This window comes from Zonotrichia leucophrys, chromosome 1 (assembly GCF_028769735.1).
Source record: "Zonotrichia leucophrys gambelii isolate GWCS_2022_RI chromosome 1, RI_Zleu_2.0, whole genome shotgun sequence".
In the NCBI taxonomy this organism is placed as follows: Eukaryota; Metazoa; Chordata; class Aves; order Passeriformes; family Passerellidae; genus Zonotrichia; species Zonotrichia leucophrys.
In genome coordinates, this window is record NC_088169.1 from 20,474,905 (window position 1) to 20,494,835 (window position 19,931).

Below are 19,931 nucleotides of genomic sequence, written 5' to 3' on the forward strand. Positions count from 1 at the left end.
GAAGAATTTTATGTCCATACCCCTGTGTGTCTTATTCGACTTTGTGTTATTCGTGACACACCAAGGCAGCTGGCTGAGCATTACTGAGGTACTAAACTGGCAGGTACTATTAGGTATGCAAGGAGCTGTATGAGGTGTAAAGTGGTCTCTAAAATAGGTTAAAATCAGGCTCCCAGGTACAGCGTTTGTGAAATACTGGCTGGGGAGGTCAGTCTGCTCTCTGAAGTCAATATTTGTCCTGTTGAGAACCTGAACACTCTTAGAACAGATGCATTGGGAGTGTTCAGGAGCATTCTGGCAAGATGGAGTCCTTTTGCAGCACGCTGCTGTGTGTGCATTGAATGGCAGATGAGAACAGACTCCTCAGATTCAGAATACATTTGATTCCTAAACATTTCAAGAAAGTATTTGGCCTTTGACATTGATGACATACCAGAGATTGCTAATAATAGCATGCCTGAACTTCTGTTAGAAAAATAAGCACATCCCTCAGCAATTCCCACACTCTTAAGTTAAATCACCACAACATCATATTAATGCCGGGGCTGATAAGATACAGAGAAATATTAAAACATCTATTGAATAAATTTTTTTCTCATTTGAGAGGTCTTTTTCACAAGCCTGAAAATAAGAACAGTATGATATCAGCTAATCATTTGTCAGCACCCTTGCTCTTGGACACACACAGGAGTGGCAGGATGCTCTTGTCCCACTTGCTTGCCCAAAGCTGCTGCAGTTCTGCTGAATTATTGTGGCAAATGCAGTTTCATTCCCTACCCCTAAAATAAAGGAAGTGTGAGCAGGAGGAAGAATTAATTGAATTAAGATAGAGGAATTATTGGGAATGGATGAGCTTGGAGAGGAAGTTTCATCTGAAGGTTAAGCTGTTTGTTTTTTTTATTGGGGGGTGCAAGGGATTGGTAAGATCAATAAATCTATCTCCAAGAGGAGGTCAAACTTGTATAGATACTTTTAGGTTTGTGTGTTTTCCAAGCAGAGTGGTAAAGACTCAACCTGTTCACATCCACAAATAATATGAAACTGATTATTCACAAAGGTGGAAATTGGGGGATATATACCAAAATTTCATAATATTTACTATTTCTGTATATAGGAAGAAATGAGCAACAGAAATCTGTGAGTGCAGAAGAGGATAAAAGTTTGTTTCATTATGAGGAGACCTGATTTTAGCATGGATCTTGGAGGATGTAATTAGTGGAATAATATTGTTTCCACAGAGTCATTTTATATGATAGCTGCCCTGGTATTGAACACATTTCTCACCTGTCTGGACATGACATTCAAAACTCGGTTTTTTGTCTGATACAAAAATTCAGTGTTTGTGTTTACTGCTTATCACTTTTGAAGGGAAAGAAAAATGTACATGTTAAATTAGGAAAGACAGAAGGAATATGAAAATGACCAAGATGGATTGATATCCAAGTGAATAGTTTGAGTTATCCCAAGGTTTACTTGCTGGTGATTTATCCCCCCTTATGCTGACTGTCAGGATATTCTGTTGCTATAGGCTAGTGTGGAACACACTCTGCATAAATGGTCAGAGTTCAGTGATTTAATTTTATTTTTGCAAGCAGAAAGCTGGTCCTTAACAAAAACCCTTGTGTCTCAAGGGGGTAGGCGTATGCTGGGAAGAAAATATATCACAAATTTCAAGTATGCAAACTTGTGGCCTTTTAAGACTCTGAGTACAGAGGAATTACAACACAGAGACTTTACGGATATGGTAATGCTGGGGCATAAAATGCAACTCCTGGAATGCAGCAATAGTGTGTTTCCTCCACAGCCATTAAAACCAGGTGAAAAGCAGCTGCTGGTTTGAACCTAAGCTGTCTTCTCTTTGTGTGGAGAAATCAGCTTTAGCATCAGAAAAGTTTAGAAGTGGAGTTGATGTCATCTTAGGAAGAAGTGGATCTTACAGTGTTAAAGATGAAAGAACTGCCTGCTATATATGGTTTTAAAAATGCATTTTATGGTTGCTAAGTTTGGATCTGAAGCTTAGATGAGAAGTAACCAAAAACTGTTCAGATTTTCCCTGCAAACAGAAAGTTTGTGCAGTTTCTACAAGAAAGTGGTGTCACATCTGCCTCGCAGAGACGTTCCTGCTCCTTTCTGAGCCTCTGGATGTGGGAGCAGTGCGGGCTGTGCCCAGCGGGGCCAGGACACTTATTGCACTTAGTAAAACTTAATGTGAATTTCTCTTCTGCAAATACTACAAAACTGATATATATGCTTATCTGGAAGACACCATCAGTTTCCTGCTTTATCTGAATCATCAGGGAAACATAAAAATGACAGACTATTCGTGCTGCTTTTACAGCTGCTGAGCACTGAATCTTCATTCAGAATCGAGGTGCTGCACTCAGCTTTGCCACCGCGCCCCTGCTCCCCGCCTGGCCCCGCTTCTCTCTCTGTGTGTATGCACCACTTTGGGATTCCTGAGCTCTTTGTTCTGCTTTAACATAGCTGTGTGTGGGTTCTCAAGCATTGGGACAGGGGAGTGGTGGAGTCACCATCCCTGGGAGTATTTAAAAATGCACAAAAACACCTACCCTGCACAGGGACAGGGTTTAATAGTGGGCTTGGCTGTGCTGAGTTAATAGCTGGACTCAATCTTAAAGGTATTTTCTGATTTAAATGATTCTGTGATTTACATTAAATTCTTGAAGTTTCTCCTCTTCCCATCTCTGTCTCATAATTTATCACCCCATCTACTTTTGCATGTTTATTCCTGCACTTACCCTGTAAGTGCTACAATTACCCAAATACTGACACCAGTGACAGGATCATTATGATGGATGATGTCTGTCTTGGTAAACAGAGGGTCAGCTGCAGCTTTGGGAACAGATTTCCTTAAAATTGCTAAGCCTTCTGGCAGATGACTTCACCATCACCTTCAAACTTCCCAAGTCAGGTTTGGTGTGTGCTGAAGAACAAGGAGGCAACAAAAACCTTTCTTGCACTTCAGAAAGGAGCCCAAATACAGAGTGAGTGAGTATGGCTGGGTTTATTTTGTAGGTAACACAAGTGGTGATTGTAGAACAAGCAAGACAATTTTACCTCAGCTAACTAGAGTACAAAAATGTCTCTTGTTGAATGCTTATTATTGTATTTGCAGACTGGCTTCATATGTATCACATGTGCTTATTGTTGTTGCATTGTGACTTCAAGCTTTTATGAAGTGATAAGCCACATATTAATAGTTTTAACAGAAGGTTCTCTAGTTGTTAACATGGTAACACCTTGCAAGTACAACATGTTATGTCCATTTTTTGTTCCAGAAATATGCAGCATTCTGCACTTCAAAATACATAAGGAAAGTGTCTATTTAGTACTTAGATCTGCTCAATATATTATCTTCCATGAATTCCTACCCTGTTGCTCAGACCTGCTATAAAAATTTGCTGCCTCAGACTGCAAAATATTAATTGATTTCCCAGGAATCTCTTTGGATACAAGCTGTAAAAGCAGATTTGGAAGTTGCAAGCACATTTGTTCTTGCTCAATCTTGCTCCAAACGGAACCGATTGCAAACACTATTATAGTAACAGGTGTTCAAATATATCCAACTAAATTATTAGCCAAGCTTGGAAGATTATTTTTGTTCTCCCTGACCACAGTCAGGTTATCATTTGCATATGGATGTAATCCTACTCATACTTACCTCAGTAAAAATTGGGCCATTTTTGAAATAAATTAATGTCATAATAGCAGACTGTATCAGATGTCATTGGAAATTTTCAAACTAAGGTAGCAGGTACATAATGATCACAGTGACCCAAAGAAAGTCAAAACATTAGTGTTTTGATGATAATAAAAATTAGAAAACCTTATGTTTATTTACATTCTATGTCTCCTAATAAACCAAATTAGGAAGTCAAATTAAAATAAGTTAATGTGTTAAAACTTCCCTTTAATTGCATCATGAAGACTACAAACAAGTATAAAAATTTCAAATTTGGTGCCTTTACAGTAACTCCATTCAACTTGCCCTTCTAAGTAGGCAGTGCATGAAAGCTTTTGCCCATAAGTAATATCTTAGTAAATGGTTGTGATTTGATGTGACACATTTTCTCCCCAATTTGCATACCTGATAATGGGCTTCCCAAATATCACCTTCAGATTCAGTGGCAAAAAAGGAACTCATCTGAAAGAAACACTGGATGAAATGTTGGTGATGGGACAATCCTGGGTCTGTGTCTGAATGTGAGACAAAGAGTTCAGACCATTAAAAGCTATATGGTCTATTGCCATGCTAATGTTTAGTTCTTTGTTTAGTGCAGACTTTTAAACATGTTTCCATGACTCATTAAATCCTCTGAAATAAAAGTTCTCACAATTCCAGTACAGTGGAGCAGTTATTTTTGGACTTAATTACAAACAGGCTAGATAATGAGCTACCTAACTTGTCCCCTTTTCTGAAGAAGGAAAATGGTTTGTGACCTCTCCTTTCTCTAAACGGTATCAAAATCCACTGTATTTGATAGATAAGGAGTAGAAAGTCCATGAAAAAATGAAAGGGGTGCATAAGCAAAAGCCTGTTGGACAGCTAATATTTTAAATAACAAGTAAGAATATGTTTTTTGCGGCCCTATTAAGTATTCAGCTTAAGAGAATATGGTAACCATAGCAACCCCTTATCACCTGTTTGAGACGCTGCAACATCTCCACAAAATGTGCGTCAAATGCCCTGCTAATATTTATAAAATGCTGAGAATATTGGCTCTTGGAAATGGCCACACTGAAAAACAAATGCATAAAAATGCTTGAGACTCAAGATCACCTGTCTACTGTCTGATTTCTCCTTGCCCTGCTACTTTATTTTTATTTTTTGATTTAGCAAAAGCAAAAGATTAATGGGTTCAAGAAGTCACTGGAGGGAGCAGGGTGGTGGACACACATCACTGCTCACCTACAGCATGCCCATAAACAACCACCCTCAGTTAAGTGTGCTGAAAGTTTTACTGGTGTGAGGTGGCCAAACAAAGCCTACATAAAGGGAAAAATTTCCCAAAAGGACTGAACATGAAAACTCACAGGAAGACACCCAAAATAAGGAAAGTACAGATCCCCTCCTTGCAGCAGTTATCAATCTAAAAAGACTGGGTTGTGTCATTTTCTTTATTTGCAGGATTTCAAATTTCATAAAGCTTTTACAATAATGATTTCACGAGCTGTAGAGACAGCTTCTCTTGTTTTAGATGTTGCATTTCAGATGGTCTCTCTTCTTTTTCAGCTTTGAAGCTGTAAGTGGTCAGAGCTTTACACTTCTAAGATCTAATATGAGGATATGGCAGGTGAAATTTTCTGAGGAGTTATTTCTGTGCCCCTAAAGGCTTTTAGGGCTCAGGATGCTGGGATGGCATGGAGAGCTCCCCTGCTTAAGTTTCATCACCTTTTCCCAAAGGAATCTGTGCTTTGTCCTTTTTTGTGGTGTACTATGTTTTTCCACACAATTAAATACTTAGAGAAGCAGGTAGTCCCAGTGAATTACGAGTTCCTGTGATAAAAGAAATATGGAAATTGTCTTTAAATCATGAGAGTCTTTCATTTTTGCATCCTTAGTATGATTCTTTTTTTCTCTCTCACTTCAGTGTGAAGTGCAGTACACTGTCTACATGTACTTCCACTCTGAAGAGACATACAGAAGGAGGAAAGCAAATCAGTTGTTGCCAAGCGATTTGGTAATGGAGCAACATGACTGCACAACTCAGCTTAACTCCTCTGTATGTGCTGACCGGTCTTCCTGTCTCATTTTGCTCTGCAGCATCATATAGTATCAAATTATTAGTTGTTAATTTTAGGTGACAGATGGGAAACTGAGAGCACCAAAAGCTTGGATTGCTGAAGATGACAGGGTGTTCAGGACATCACTGTGCATTCCCATTGACATCAAGGACCTTCTTTATGCTCAAGATATGTGGAAAAGGCTTTATGAAATGCATGTTAGGACCTTTGCATATCATTGCAGTTTCATAGTGAATTACAGCAAAATTACAGCTAAGGGAGATGTCTGAACAAGAAGGAGAGAGAGAATGAGCATATGTGACAGTGTTGCCCTAGGGATCAAAATCTGCATGAAATAGTTTTGAAGGCATGCATTAACCTTCATCAGTGGGCTGATGTGCAGTAGCAGCTACTTCTGTGCTTTCTTTTACTCTGTTGTTGGTGTAAAATAACGATATTGGAGAATGTGTTGCAGGCTGGAGTTGAGTCTCTCTGCAAATAAGTCTATGTATTTAAGAAGACAGACTCTGGACAATATCTGCCAATTTCAGCATTGAAGTGATAAATGCAAACTAATAATAACCTGTGAAAATAAGATGCAAAAATTAATGCCTAAGCATTTTATTTCTTTGCTGGGCTTCACTTTCCATGAGTCTTACCTGAATTGGATTTTCTGGGCTACTTAATATTTTTTTAGTATCTTTATGAAAATGTTTATCACCAACCATGAAAACATAGTTTTCATGGACCAGTCTGCTTTTTTTATTTTAGATTTTTTTTATAAGGGCATTTTATAAAATGAGAATCAAAGGTTCAGATTATAAAAGTGGTTTGCTTGGAACCTGGAGAAGCACATTATCTTTGCAGTCAGTGTCTTTTATTGCCAGTGCCGTTTAACAAAAAGGGAGGACTGAATAGGTGATACCTCTGGAAATGTGAGCTAAAGAAAGTAAAAATTATTTTGAAGACTGGTAAACCTACACTGCATATTCCTGTAAGTAAAAGGAACAAGGTGCAGGGAGTCATAAAAGTGCCATCTGAAAATGGTTTAGAAGTTAAAAAAGGGCTGCTTGACACAGATAGAAGTGTGAGACCCAACCAGACTGGTCCTCCCAGGGCAGCCCCAGTGAGCCTATTTATAAACACACCACTTTGAAACCCTCCTTAGCTGGTTTTAAGCAATGCTCCTGGTGAGAAAAAATATTAATGTGATAAGCAAAGACTTTCTGAAACTGTCTCCAGCTTAACTTTTGTGACTAATGCTTCGTGATATCTGCCCACATCCTTGAATGGCTTCATTTAAAATCCTCTCATAAGAAGGTCCTTTTGATTTTCTTCTAAATTCTTTGCCTGTTTTTCTCATTTGAAATTAGAGGAATGTGATGGTTTTGGTGTTAACCTTCCCACATAAATATATTACATGGTCAGTACCATGGGTTTCTCTGAAGCGGTGGGAAGGTGTAGTAATCTGATATTCATAGGTAACCTGACCTTGATGGTAACCCCAGTGAACTTCAGAAGCTTGTGAGTAGAATCATGAGTCACATATGTTAGCAAATTCTCAGTTGTATAAAGCAGTTTTCCTGCCAGAGTTTAAGGATTTGGGATTTGGGTTAAGGTTTTTGCTGTAATTCGCCAGCCCACACCCTACAACCTCATCACACCACCAACACTGCAATCCACTGGTATCCTGAGTAGGGAAATATTTTGTTCAGTTGTACAGAAGAGCACCTCAAGATTCAGTTCTTTTTCCCTGAGAAAGTCCAAGCATATACCTTGGATTTTTCTTGAAGAATTTGAACATATTTCTCTACACATTCATGGATGTCTATACATATACAGACACACACACTTTTTTAGAAATAATTTCAGTAGTCCGATTGTTGTGTTGTCTGGTTAATACAAACTTTTGCATTCTAAATACTTAGATTTAGTCCAGAAACTTGTAGTTACATCTACAAAGATTAGTCTTATTGTGTCTTTCACTCCTGCTTATAGCAGAGACTGTGCTGCTCTGATTACAGCAATATTCAATGTTTTAGCATTTATACGTTTATTCTCTCCTTTATTACCCTCAGCAGTATAAGGACAGCTTGAATACTCAGTCTGAGAATTCCAGTGAAGGAGATGAAGCACCTTGCACCCTGGGCACAAGTAATTTTCAGGCTGCAGGTCATATTTCCAGTGTTTAAAATATGATTCCAAATCACATCACTTCCCAAGTTCTCTGTGTGACCCCCTTGCTGCATAGCTGACAAGTAACTTTAGTACCCCCATTCCAACAGGCTGCTGTTTCACAGAAGCCCTTTTCCCATGGGGCATGGGGCTGGCATGGGTAGCCAGGACATGGAAAAAAGAGACAAGTGAGAATTCCCTACAAAAATGTTCTCAGGAATTTCAACTGCAAGAAGTAATTTTCTTATTAAATTAGTTTTCATGAGATAATGCAGACTGCTTGCAAACTTTCATGACTAGAAAAATGAAATAACAATACTTTAGTCTGACTTGAGCTTTTGGACAACTTTGGCTCCATTGATCTTAGCTGAAATACTGATTTGAGGTCAGCAAAATATTGGTTGGTTGTCCCTTCAGTGGCAAAATCCTTTAAAAAAAATTTAAAGAGATACCTGAGCTAATTTTTTTACCTCTGTACAACCAAAACTTTGCAGTGTCACTCCAGGGAAATACAACAGAACATTGAAATATCAAATGTTTTCTGAGAACAAGAAATGTGAGGAATTAAAATTTGTGCAGAAATATCCCAGTTTCTCCTGTTAATGCCTTGTCCCAGGTGAGATTTTGACAAGATGTTAAAACACCAGCATTTCTTTTTTGGAAAGTTTTGTAACACAGAGTCAATCTCTCTGTAATTCTTCTGGACATGGCATGGTCTCAACAGTGCTTAGAGTTTCCCACTTCTGACACACTTGTGCATGGCATATGATACGTCTAACATGTTGCATGCAGGTTCTGTTTTAGAGCAGAGTGGCTTAATTGTGAGTGTTACATGCTTTTTTTGCTAAACCTGTGGTTTAGGGGCTTTTATTTCGAAAGGAAGGATTTGCATGGTTTGATGATCTCAGCTAACACACAGATAATGGGGATTTGAGTAGAGGCCTGCTTGCTTCAAGTGACAGTTTATCAGTTTAGGCTTTAACTTGTTTTAGTTAAAGAAATTGTGGCCAGATGACTCTCCCTCGAACCTGTGTGAACATATGTTTGGATATATCTCTTGGAATAGGAGAAAAATACTGATTTTAACAGATAGTGTTTGATGTTTGACTGACGAAGGCACGTTTGTTATAACTTCTGCTGTTTGCCCAAATCTTTATTTGCTTATCTTGAATCATTTCATGACTGACTTTTGCAATTGGTCACCAAATAAGCAATTGGTACAAAATGCAATGGAATAAAGGCACTCTCTGTTTTTTCTATGCTAATAGAGGTCACAGATACGTAAGGCAATTCCTGACTTCTCACTTTAAAATTCTTTCTTTCATGGAGGCTTCTAAGGACTGGAAAATTAAAAAAATGTAGTAATTTAACTATTATCTACTACTTCTAAGAGTAATGAAGTATAATTATCACTGAAGGAACAACTAATTGTAAAATAGTGGGAAATCAAATGGAAAAGTAGTGGTAAACTAATTATGATTTCCATTTAATTCAGCATTTATATATACTAGAGAACAGATGTTTTAGAAATTCTGAACCCTTGTAGCATCCTTTGTTAGTCTTTTTAGCTTACTATACTTCCATAGAATTTTAGAAGAGACTATCAGAGTCTTCTGATCACTAATTTATTACACATGACTGTGCACCAGCTTGTTCAGCCTAGCAGATCAAGTATCTGCCTCATAGCAGATGTAGTAAAATGAAATCCAGCAGATACTATTCTTTTGATTAAAAAGCCTTAATCAAAAAGTCTAGTCAGTGTAGTCCTAAGGCAAGTGCAGATGGATAATTGTTTAACCACCTTTTTGTCTGTTTGAGCTGAGGATTACATAGGTTGCATAAGTTATGGAGAAAGAAGCTGTCCTGAAGATATCTTCCCTTCTCTCCTGCCTGTGGCTGGTGCAGTCCCAAGTGAGATCAGAGCACCTTGAGTGATTCTGTAAAGGGTGAATGATCTTCTAAGGGTTGTTCCACGAAGAGGACTGAAGGATGCCCTGATGTTCCGCACATCTGCCTGTTTTACTGACACCCTTCCAAAAGGCTGAGTCTTGAGAGGCAATGAATTCCCCAAAAATCCACATTAAGGACACCTTTGTGCACTGTGGCTTTCAGTGTGTATGTGTACATGTAAGGATGCCTGACACTGCTGGTCCTAGTTTTAAAATTCTGTCAGAAAATGTGTGTGCATTTAGATGCCATGATTCAGACATTCTGCCAGCAGAGTCAGTTTGTCTTCACTGCATTCACTGCAGCAATGTTTATAAAGGTAGCTAAGTATTGCTTGGTGAGATCCAAGCCCTGAACAGTCTTACATTCACAAATGTTAACTGTATCATTTGAAATCATTGCATGATAATATTCACATCTTGAGAACAGTTCTTCATATTTGGGGTATTTCAGCATTTTTCCTCTTTTTTTAATACAGTCTTCTCATAAATTTTTCTTATCTTACAACCTTGTATTTTGTGCCAGTTCTTCTAGAGGTTTTTTTTAAATGCCAGAGTTGTCTTGAGTTAAGTACTCTAGTGTTATATGGGGTTATTAAGAAGTATTTTGTATTCTGGACATCCTGCTCTTCCTGCAGGTGCCAATTTAAAACTACCAAGGGAGGGACTATAAAAACAATTAGAAATTAATTTCAATGCCAATAGTTTGGGTGTGAATATTACATTTTCCTCTCAAAGTGCAGCAGCCTAGCTGCTTGTCTTATTTTGAAAAACATGTTTTTATTAGTTGTCTATATTGCAGATTAAAGGCAATATATTTGTGATTGACTTCATCCCTGAAGATGCTCATTTTCAAACTAGGTTGTTTCTTTTTAACCTACATGCTGGGTCATATATTTCTCTGCTGCAACTCTTTCACTCCTACCATATAATCAGATCCTGGGGTCTGTTCTGTCTTTGGCACAGCACAGTAAAGAAATGGAGTGGTTCTCTGTCTTCAGCATATATTAAATTCTCTGGGCCCAGGAGGATTTCCATGGCAGCTGGAATTCAGCTAATGAGAGAAAGTAATTTTTGCCACTTCCTGTTCTGTGCTCTCCCTGCAGCTGATGCAGACTTATCTTGGTCTGGACTACGTAAACTGTATTACACCAAAAAAACTCCAGCAACTGAGTGAGTTCACATTGGGCTGTTTTGCATTTGATCCCAGTTCAAAATAATTCCTGTGTTTGGTAAATTATTAGAAACAATGAAAGTAGATGAGGAAGATTTAATTAAAAAATCTGTGAGCAAAAGTTTCAGATTCTGAAACAGTGATAAATTTTTGGTATCAAGATTTTTGTCTTTACCTTGTCACAACTTAAAACCTTCAAAACTGCACACTATTGATAAGCACTGAACTAAGCCTCTCCCCACTAAATTTAGATGAACATTTTAAGAAATAGTTGATGTGCTGACAAAGAGCACTCAACACCTAATTTACTATGTCTTTGTAAAAAATGTGTGATATTTTTACGTAATGTAAAATTTGTAACTGGTATTACAGTGGTGCTGTTTTCTGCACATTTATAGGAACTCTCAAAGCTTTTTGACTACATAGACTGGCTCACTACACATTCTAACATTATATCTTGTCTTAAGTAGCAAAAGGAGGCAGGATTTTTAGTTAGAACCCAAGAGCCTGAGTTCTCACAAGTGCCTGCTGACTACTTTTACCAAGTCAAGAGCAGAACAGTACGAACCACGCTGAAGATCTTCCTGATCAATGCTGCCAATAATGGAAGCCCAGCCAAAGTCATCCTGCTTTGATTTTACTTTAGTGAAAGGGGCAACATAATGCTTGAGACATGAGGCTGGATGGAGGGCTTGTGTGCCTGCCCTTTGTGTCTGGGAGTGCTTGGTGTGTGATAAGGACTGTGGCAGGCATCCACAGTGACCAGCAAGGTCAGAGCTGCTTTGGTATTTGTGTGTCACTCATAACTCCAAGGGATTTGATAAGAGGGATATGTGACCATTACTGCTGATAACCAGTGTTCACATAGCATAAAACTGCCAGTGGCTTGGTGTGCTTGTAGCCATTTTACTTTTAACTTGGATTAATTCAATAAGAATCCTTTAAAACTATCGCAATGACTTTGCTCCCAGTGATGTCTGAACTTGCATCTGCCATCAGCTCCTCTGGCTGCTCTTACCTCCACTGGTTCCACTGAACAGACTGTAAAGGTTTCCTCTGTCAGGGACAGAATCTCCTTTCACTTCCCAAACACCACAGGGCTTTCTCATGCACACACAGACACTTGGGTTATAGATAGGAAATCTGATTTTCAGAGGAAGGTGTAAAAACCAGCACCTGTCTTCTTGCATCCCAGGCAGCAATTCCTTTTCCTCATATCCAGCTGTTTATCTGTGTCTTTGGATGCTGACCACCCTCAAACCACCTCAGATATAGATCCTCTCTTTTCCTCTTGTGCCACTCAGAATACTATAGGAAGTGAAGTGCAGGACCCAGTTTTCTGAATGTGCTATGTGTAATAATAACACTGCACCCCCTGCAGCTGTGCAGACTCATCTTGCTCTGGACTACAAAAACTGTACTACACCAAAAAACTCCAGCAACTGAGTATGGGTCAATCACAAAGTACATTCCTCAAAGGTGGAAAGTGAATGGCATAAGTAGAATAGGAGCTCTGTGACTCTGGATTTTAAAAAAATAGTCCACACCCCACCCTGAACATAGGTAATTGATTTTAAAGGTTTTGTTTTTTCACTAATACTAGAAATCAGTTTTCATCCTATACAATACACTCATTTTTGATGCCACGTTCTGCTGTGTTTTAAGTAAAATGCAGTACTGTAAGTTGTGCATGTTGTATGAGAAAAGGCGTCTGCATTTACAGAAAAGGTATCCAATTGTTTTGTCTTTATTACATTTGAGTTCTTACAGAACTTTGAGTTTCTTACAGAAACTTTTGCTCTGTTCCCATGTGAAAATCTGAAACTGTCCTAAAAATCCCCTTCTTAAAACCCTGAAATCAAATATAGGGGTTTTGTGTAAATAATTTATAATCCTTACTAATTTTGTAAGATTTGAACCTTTTACTACAACCTCTTCACCAGGGTAGTTTACCCCTAATGTTCTAATTACTTTGAAAAAGTAAATTTATATTTCCTTTGAATGCATCCTGGAGAGGGTTCTCCCAGATTTAAAGCAGTAAAAGGTCCTCACATGCCACATGCTCATTTTAGGTGACACGTGTCCCCTAGCTATGCTTGGGGAACAGAGGACAAGCATTCCTGCTAAGTGCTCTTAATGCACCTCCCTCTCTGCATTGCAGCTGCTTCAAGCTGTTGTGCAAGTGGGCAGCGTTAGAGCATCACTGGGGCATCACTCACTCGTCTCCACATTGGCTAGAAAGAATGGTTTGTCTTACCCTGATGCAGCTGTTATATTGATCCCTGGGGATGGTCGGTGTTGTACATTAAAACATATCATTGGATCCTTCCTTCTGAGGACACAGACCAGGCGAGAGTAAAGTTGGACCTGGATAAATTCCAGTAGTGGTTTCAGTCAAGTTTTCTCTCCATCCATGCCATGCTTCTGATCCAGACAGTGCCAATATTATGCAAGCTCCTTTCTTTGTTGCATTTGTGAGAAAAACCATTATTGTCTTTTAATGGAAAAACAAATAAGTACATATTTCAGATCTTTTATTTCTTTTCCTGTGACATACTCACTGCTGGAGCTTATCACAAATTAAAAGGAAATCTATTTTTGGAAGCTTTTAATTAAAGTCCTGGAAACATATAATTGTAACTTTTTTTTCCCCTGTAACTCAATTCAATAAGATTACTTGAACTGCTAAGGGTTTTTATGGATAGTGGCTAATTTTTTCATTGGTAGATAAAGCCTACTATCAAGGCAAATTCATGATATTGGGACGTTACTTCAGGCATCAGATTTGCCTGATTGTTTCCTAAGATCAAAAGACAGATTTCCATTAAGAGTGGAACAGAATGGCTAACAGGCTTCTGAGCTGATACTAAGTTAGAGAAGTTGGAAGCCTTCTCCACTGTGGAGAAGATTGGCTGGTATCAATTTGCAGGCTTGCACTTCTCTGTTTTTTGGGGGCTTTGTGGGTTTTTTTTTGTTTGTTTGTTTGGTTTGTTGTTGTTGTTGTTTGGTTTTGTGGGGTTTTTTTAACTCAAGAAATTTGGAACTAAATTTTCTTAAAGGTCCCTTCCAACATAAACAATTCTATAATTCTATGAAAGATGTAACTCAAACAGCAATGGCACTTCAGAGTTGAGATTTTTGATTTTGTCTTTTCTTTGTTGATTTTAATGAAAGCCACCGAGGGGCAGCAGATAGCAGCTGATCTCGTTAAAAAAAAAAAACGAAACAAAAAAACACATTATTTTTTTTTTCTTTGAAGTTTCATTTCGAGTCCAGTGTTATCTTGCATGAAAAAACTCAGCTTCAGGAATGAGGAAACCACCCTCCCTAAAGAAGGGAAAGCATACAACAGACTGAGGCTAGGGATGATGAAACGTTTGCCACTGAAACAAATAAAACTTTGCAACAAAACATTTCCATAGCCTCCGGACCCACATATATATTTTAGTTCCTTCCAACAGACAGGCACTTGCTCTTAATGTAAATGGCAAACGGAATTTGACTTCCTGCTCTTGTCATGATGTAATTTTCCCCTTAATCTGACACGAGGAAATCGGTGCTTCTGGAGACGGGATATCGCCACTTTACCGGGCGGCTGTCGAGCGTTCCTGCATCGCTCTGATGCTGCACTAATTTCAGATTTACATATCCTTGCCTGGGAGCCTGCTAAGCTTCGAGCAGACTCGGAGCAGTTACATGAGAATGGGAATAATCTCTTACACCGCAAATTGACTTCCCTCTTTGTAGCCCTAGACACTGTTTCCAGCTGCTTTCAGTCTTTTAAATCCTTGAAAGCTTTCCTAATCCGCGTGTAGGCAGCAGCCTTTATGTGCTCTGCCGCCCTCCCCTTCCCCGTGATTGGCGAGGCCATTCCACAGCCAACTGCTCCATCCCTGGGCTGCGTTTGAAACCAGAGCCGGCCGGACAGTTCCTCCCCGCCGCCGACTTTTCATAGGCTGGGCAAGGAAGGTTGGGAAACTTGACATTGTCTCAGGGCTCGCCCCTAGCCAGGAATAAAAAGTGTGGGGGGGGAAATAATAGACAGGAAAGAGGAGGGAGGGAAACTTGCTTACGGTGGGAAACTTGATGGATTTGTGCCCTGCCGACAGCAGCGCGGAGTGAGCAGCCCTGGCCGGCTGGATGGATGATGGGAATCTCACCATGAGGCAGGTAAGGAGCCACTCACTGCCCGCCGGCTCCGGCCACCGCCGCTGCCGACCCCTGCCGAATCCGCTGCTTCCCCCCCTCTTTATTTTCTTCTTATAATTGTAAGTTTCCATGTGGGGAGAAAAAAAAAAATTCTTCCCCCCCCCCCCCCCCCACCTTCCTGGGGAGGCATCCCTGCTTTCCGATTCCCCCGGTGGGCAGGGAAGGGATGCCAGGCAAGTCATGGTGCGTTTCGGACTCGCAGGGAGCATGGAAGCGGTTTGCGAGCTGTGTAAATCAATTCCAGTTTGCCATGGTCTGAGGGCATTGTGTAGGCTGTCTCGCAGCCCTGCTTGTGACATGCGAAAGAGCTTGCTGTGTTATAAGCCTAAATATGCCAATAATTCAGCCCAAGGATAATTTATTAAACAGCTCTGCGTGAGTTCGTTGCCTGCCAGTGCTTTAATCTTCTGATTGTTTTAAAACGTAGTAGTTTCAAGCTGTCTTTCAGCTTCACAAAAGTACTTTGAGATGGGTTTTCTAGGGATTTTTTCTAACATTATTCAAATTAGGGGGTTTTTAAAGACTTCTATTCACCTGAGGAGACAAAAGGAGCTTTTATTTTCATTCTCACAGTTATAAAGCACAGTGGCAAAATGTTTTTGATTCTTGTTTTTCATAGTTTTACAGCCACAATGTACACTTACAAGAGCCTTGTGGGAGGAAGAACAACTGGCTGTATCATTCAAAGATCTGTCCCAGTTTAAAAAGCCAGTCCACTTCCTAAACTTGCTCATAATATGGGGGTTTTTTTGGGTGGGCAATATGTTAAGAGGTAATACAAGTTATCTAGGTTTTCTGTGTGGGTGTCATTCATTCAGTTCTCAGGGGGACTTTTATAGTACGTGTCCAGGAAATGCATGTGTGAGGATTTTGCACCTGTAGTGCAAATGGAACATTTGTTTTACACTCACTTTCTGAAACCATGGTGGGAAATCCCAGCTTCCTTGCCAGTTTTCTCTAAGTTTCAGGAGGTGAGGAAGGGTGAAGAAAAACGCAGGTGATAGAAGAAGAAAGGTATTTCTTGCTCCCACTAGCAAAATCACCACTCTTTAAAGAGAGAGAAATTCTTGTCCTTGCAAAGCACAATGAAGGGCATTTTATATACCCAGGCTGGTCAGCTGGATGCACGTAGTCATCAAAAATCATTATCACCACAAGAGGGTACTTTGGCACAGGGGGTTACCAACGAGGAGCGCAAAAGAAGCAGAAACGTTACAAGACGGCAATAGCAAAGTGTAAAATGCTCTGTGAAACGTGCACTTTACTCTCCCGAAATATTTGCACCTAAAGAACAGGCTTCAGGGATAATGAAGATTCATAAGCGGTGGGTTAAAAGAGCAAGGCGAATGAGCCTAACAGAGCGTGGGGGCGGAGGGGGAGTGCTGAGGCACACACGCACCCTGCAGAGGAGGAGGAGGAGGGATGGGCAGACATTCCATCCCGAGAAGGAGCAGGCACAGGCGGGCCGGTTCTTGCCCGGGGTGCGCGCTCCCGCCGCGCTCTCGGGGGCGCGCCCGCCGGGCCGGGCCTGTTCCACACCTGCCCCGAGCGCCGCTGCTCTCTCCGTGCCGAGGGAACGCTTTGGGACTGTTCCTCTGCCTTCCCTTGGCTTGCTGTGCACAGATATCTTCAGTTTGGCTGGGAAACTGTAATTGTGTGGGCCCTGCTGGGGCCTGGGGGACGCAGCCCAGGGAGCTGGGTGCCAGGGTGGTGCTGGGCTGCTGTGTGCATCAGCCCCTGTCAGCAGAAGTCCTCTTTCTGTGGGAAGTGAAGGGTGTGATGGGCCTGAAGTAACCGTATAAAACGTTTAGGAAATCCATTACAGCAGACACTTAGAAACTGGAGTCATGTGAAGCTGGAACCCTCATTGCTGCTTCTAGTTGGAAATTGTTAAGGGAAAGTTATGGGTGACTTTTCCATGGCCCTCCTATTCAGAGCAACAGAGAGCTCTTTCTTACCTTCTCTTCCACCTTATAATCATCTCTCCCTACTTGTCCTGTTGCTTTCTCTGCCCTTCCTTGGTGATCCTTTCCTCATCCTTGCACCAGCTGGGAGGGAGTGGATTAACTCCTTCCTTTTCCAGGCTTTGGGAGTGAATGGTCCCACTTTGAGAGGCTCTTGGTAGGAGCTATAGCTCAATTTGGTGTTGCAGAGCTAACCAACAAGGATATGGCAAAGTACTGCAGGTGTTGGAATGAAACCATGTACTATGCTGATGACTGATCTGACCCAAGGGCAACCCGCAGCTACTGAACAATAGCACATAGAAAGAAAAATGCACTAATTTCCCTAATAGAAGTGGAGGAATTACTGTCGAAATGTAATATGCAGCCTGTTGATAAGATTCAACCTACTTTACTACTGTGCCAGTCCAATAGTCTCCTGCAGGTCTCAGGGGTTGGTGTAAATACTGAGCTGAGACTTGTAAATGAGAGAGTATAAAGAAGCAGTCATTTGTAGCTGATCACTGAAAACCTCAGCAAGAGCTGTCTTCTTGCTGTCTCATAGAATAACCTCAAACCAACCTTATTTGTTGGACAAATAAGGTCCAACAACCAAAAAAGGAACATTTCTATTTCGTCTGGGAAACTACACTGATCACAATGTATCAGTGAAAGTTTAAACATCATAGGAAATATACCCATTTGTGTGTGCTGTAAGACTAATGTTTGGAAGTAAAAGTGCAATTTTAAGGGTATCTTACATAGTTGAAAAAAACAAAAAGAACTAACAGACAAGAAAAAAAAGCTTTTGCAAGTAACACTTTTACAGTTCAGTTTGTTATTTATAAAGTAAGGAAATTTGCAAGTGATGGAAACTCCTAAAGAGATGCTTAGCCTTCATGAAGGTGGAGTTTTTGTGAGGGTGGACACAGTTATGAGGCTGGATTCCCTGAGTTTGCCACAGAACTGGAGAGGGCACTGTGGGCTCTGTTTTGTTTCCTAAGCCTGCTTCACAGAAAATCAAATGTTTGATGAATTTTAATACTTCATTTTCATTCCCTTTCAACCACAACACATCCCTGAAGTGCAGCTCACAGGAGTGTCATTGACAAAAAATGCAGCTCCTTATTTTGGCCTCTTCCTATTGAAGTACCATTGACTTTGATCGAGGCAGTCTTGAGCCCTTTGTCACATAAAGAGGTTCAACTAAACAACTCTTAACTGACAGACCACCTGAAAATGAAAAACTGTGTTTCTAAGGTACATAAAACCATTACAATCACTTATCATGTCTGCAGTCATATGGCTTTTAGTGTGCATGTAATTCACCAAGTGAACAAAGGCTGTATACAATTTCGGTGCAAAACATATGCAAAATTCAAAATCACCCCCTTTCCTTTCAGCTGTTTAAGTTTTTAGCATGTGTTTCTTATTTCCTATTTTCTTTTGCATACCTTTTAAAATTCCTAATGCGTTCTTCTGTAAAAAAGTTGTATTTTTATCCTGAAGTTCTGTAATCCTTTGCCTTATCTTACAGAGTTAATCTTGGGATGTTTTGTTGTTTGTTTGGCCTGTAAGGGAAGAAAGAGCATCTTAAAGAATGCTGCCCTTTTTTGTGAGTGTACCGTGCAGAATAAAAAAAACAGGTGTACAGAGTCTGCAGGCTGGGAGTGTATCAGTTAATTAGTGACTGGACTTTGCTGGGTAGGAAGCCTGGTGAGGATTTTTTTGTGTGTGTGTATGTGTGTGTTGTCTGCGCCCTTTGATCACTTGTGTGGTAAATAGACATGCAGGGTAGCTATAGCAACATGTGCTGTAGGTTGGTGGGAACAGAGGGGATGGGTTCCCCTGACAAAGGGTAGTTTGTTAGAGTGGTTGGTTCTGATTAGAAAAAGGTGGCACCAATCAGGGCATTTAAAAACATCAGCTCTGCTAAACGCAAATGAATGTTATCAGTTTCAAAGTAATGCTTGTTTCTGTAGCTCTGCAAGAGTAGATCGTGTGCAAGATTGAGGAAGGGGGAGGAATAATAAAAAGCAGAGCATAACTCATTTACACTTTTGAATGTAAAAATATTCGTGCTGAATGTGCTTTTTCCTGTGGTGCTGCAGTGCCTATGCAGTTTGCAAAAGAAGCATTTGCAGGAGTCAAATTCCCATAGATGATGATACAAATAGTTGTGTTTTTAAGATATAGCTTCAGGAAGCACTGATGATAGTGTGATGTTAAGTAGTGCATCTGATCCATTACCTTTCACTGATTTGTAAGAGTTTTGTGTGCGATTTGCGATCCCAGGATCCTGTTCCTATTTCAGCAGCCTACCTGTAGAGGTCAGACTTGAAGCTCTCAAAATCTTCCCATGATAGAATTTCAACCTAAAGTTGCAAATATACGTATCCATGGCCACTTTCCTCATTAACTTCATGTGGAATACTTTTAAAATTGGTTAGTTTTTCAGTGTCGGGTTATTAAGTAACACCACATTCTGCATTGATGGAAGCCTGAAATACATCAAAATTCAGCTTCATTTCACATCTTGAACAGAGCCCAACCTAAAGCTTTTATTAGTGCCTGAATTATTTAGATGTGTATCTGTGTCTCCATGATCCCCACCAGGCCTCCCACCTTTGATGAGCTCTGTCTCCAGCTCCCTCCCTCTGGCTGCCCAGCCCTCTGCTGCGCTGGCTGCCGCCTCCCCACCGCTGCCCGGTCTCAGGGCTTCACCCTGGCAGGGGACAG

At 40.3% G+C, this 19,931-nt stretch overlaps 1 protein-coding gene across 3 annotated transcripts in view; it reads left to right on the top strand.

Annotated features, from left to right (window-relative positions):
• MID1 (midline 1) overlaps positions 1–19,931 on the top strand; it is a 240,402-nt gene that overhangs the window by 84,277 nt on the left and 136,194 nt on the right. The window contains exon 1 of one of the 3 annotated variants that reach the window (XM_064708585.1): positions 14,993–15,210. The exons of the other annotated variants lie outside the window; for them this stretch is intronic. The gene's annotated coding sequence lies outside the window, so the exon portion shown is untranslated. Of the gene's footprint in view, positions 1–14,992; positions 15,211–19,931 lie in introns of those variants that run through there. 3 annotated transcript variants of the gene reach the window in all.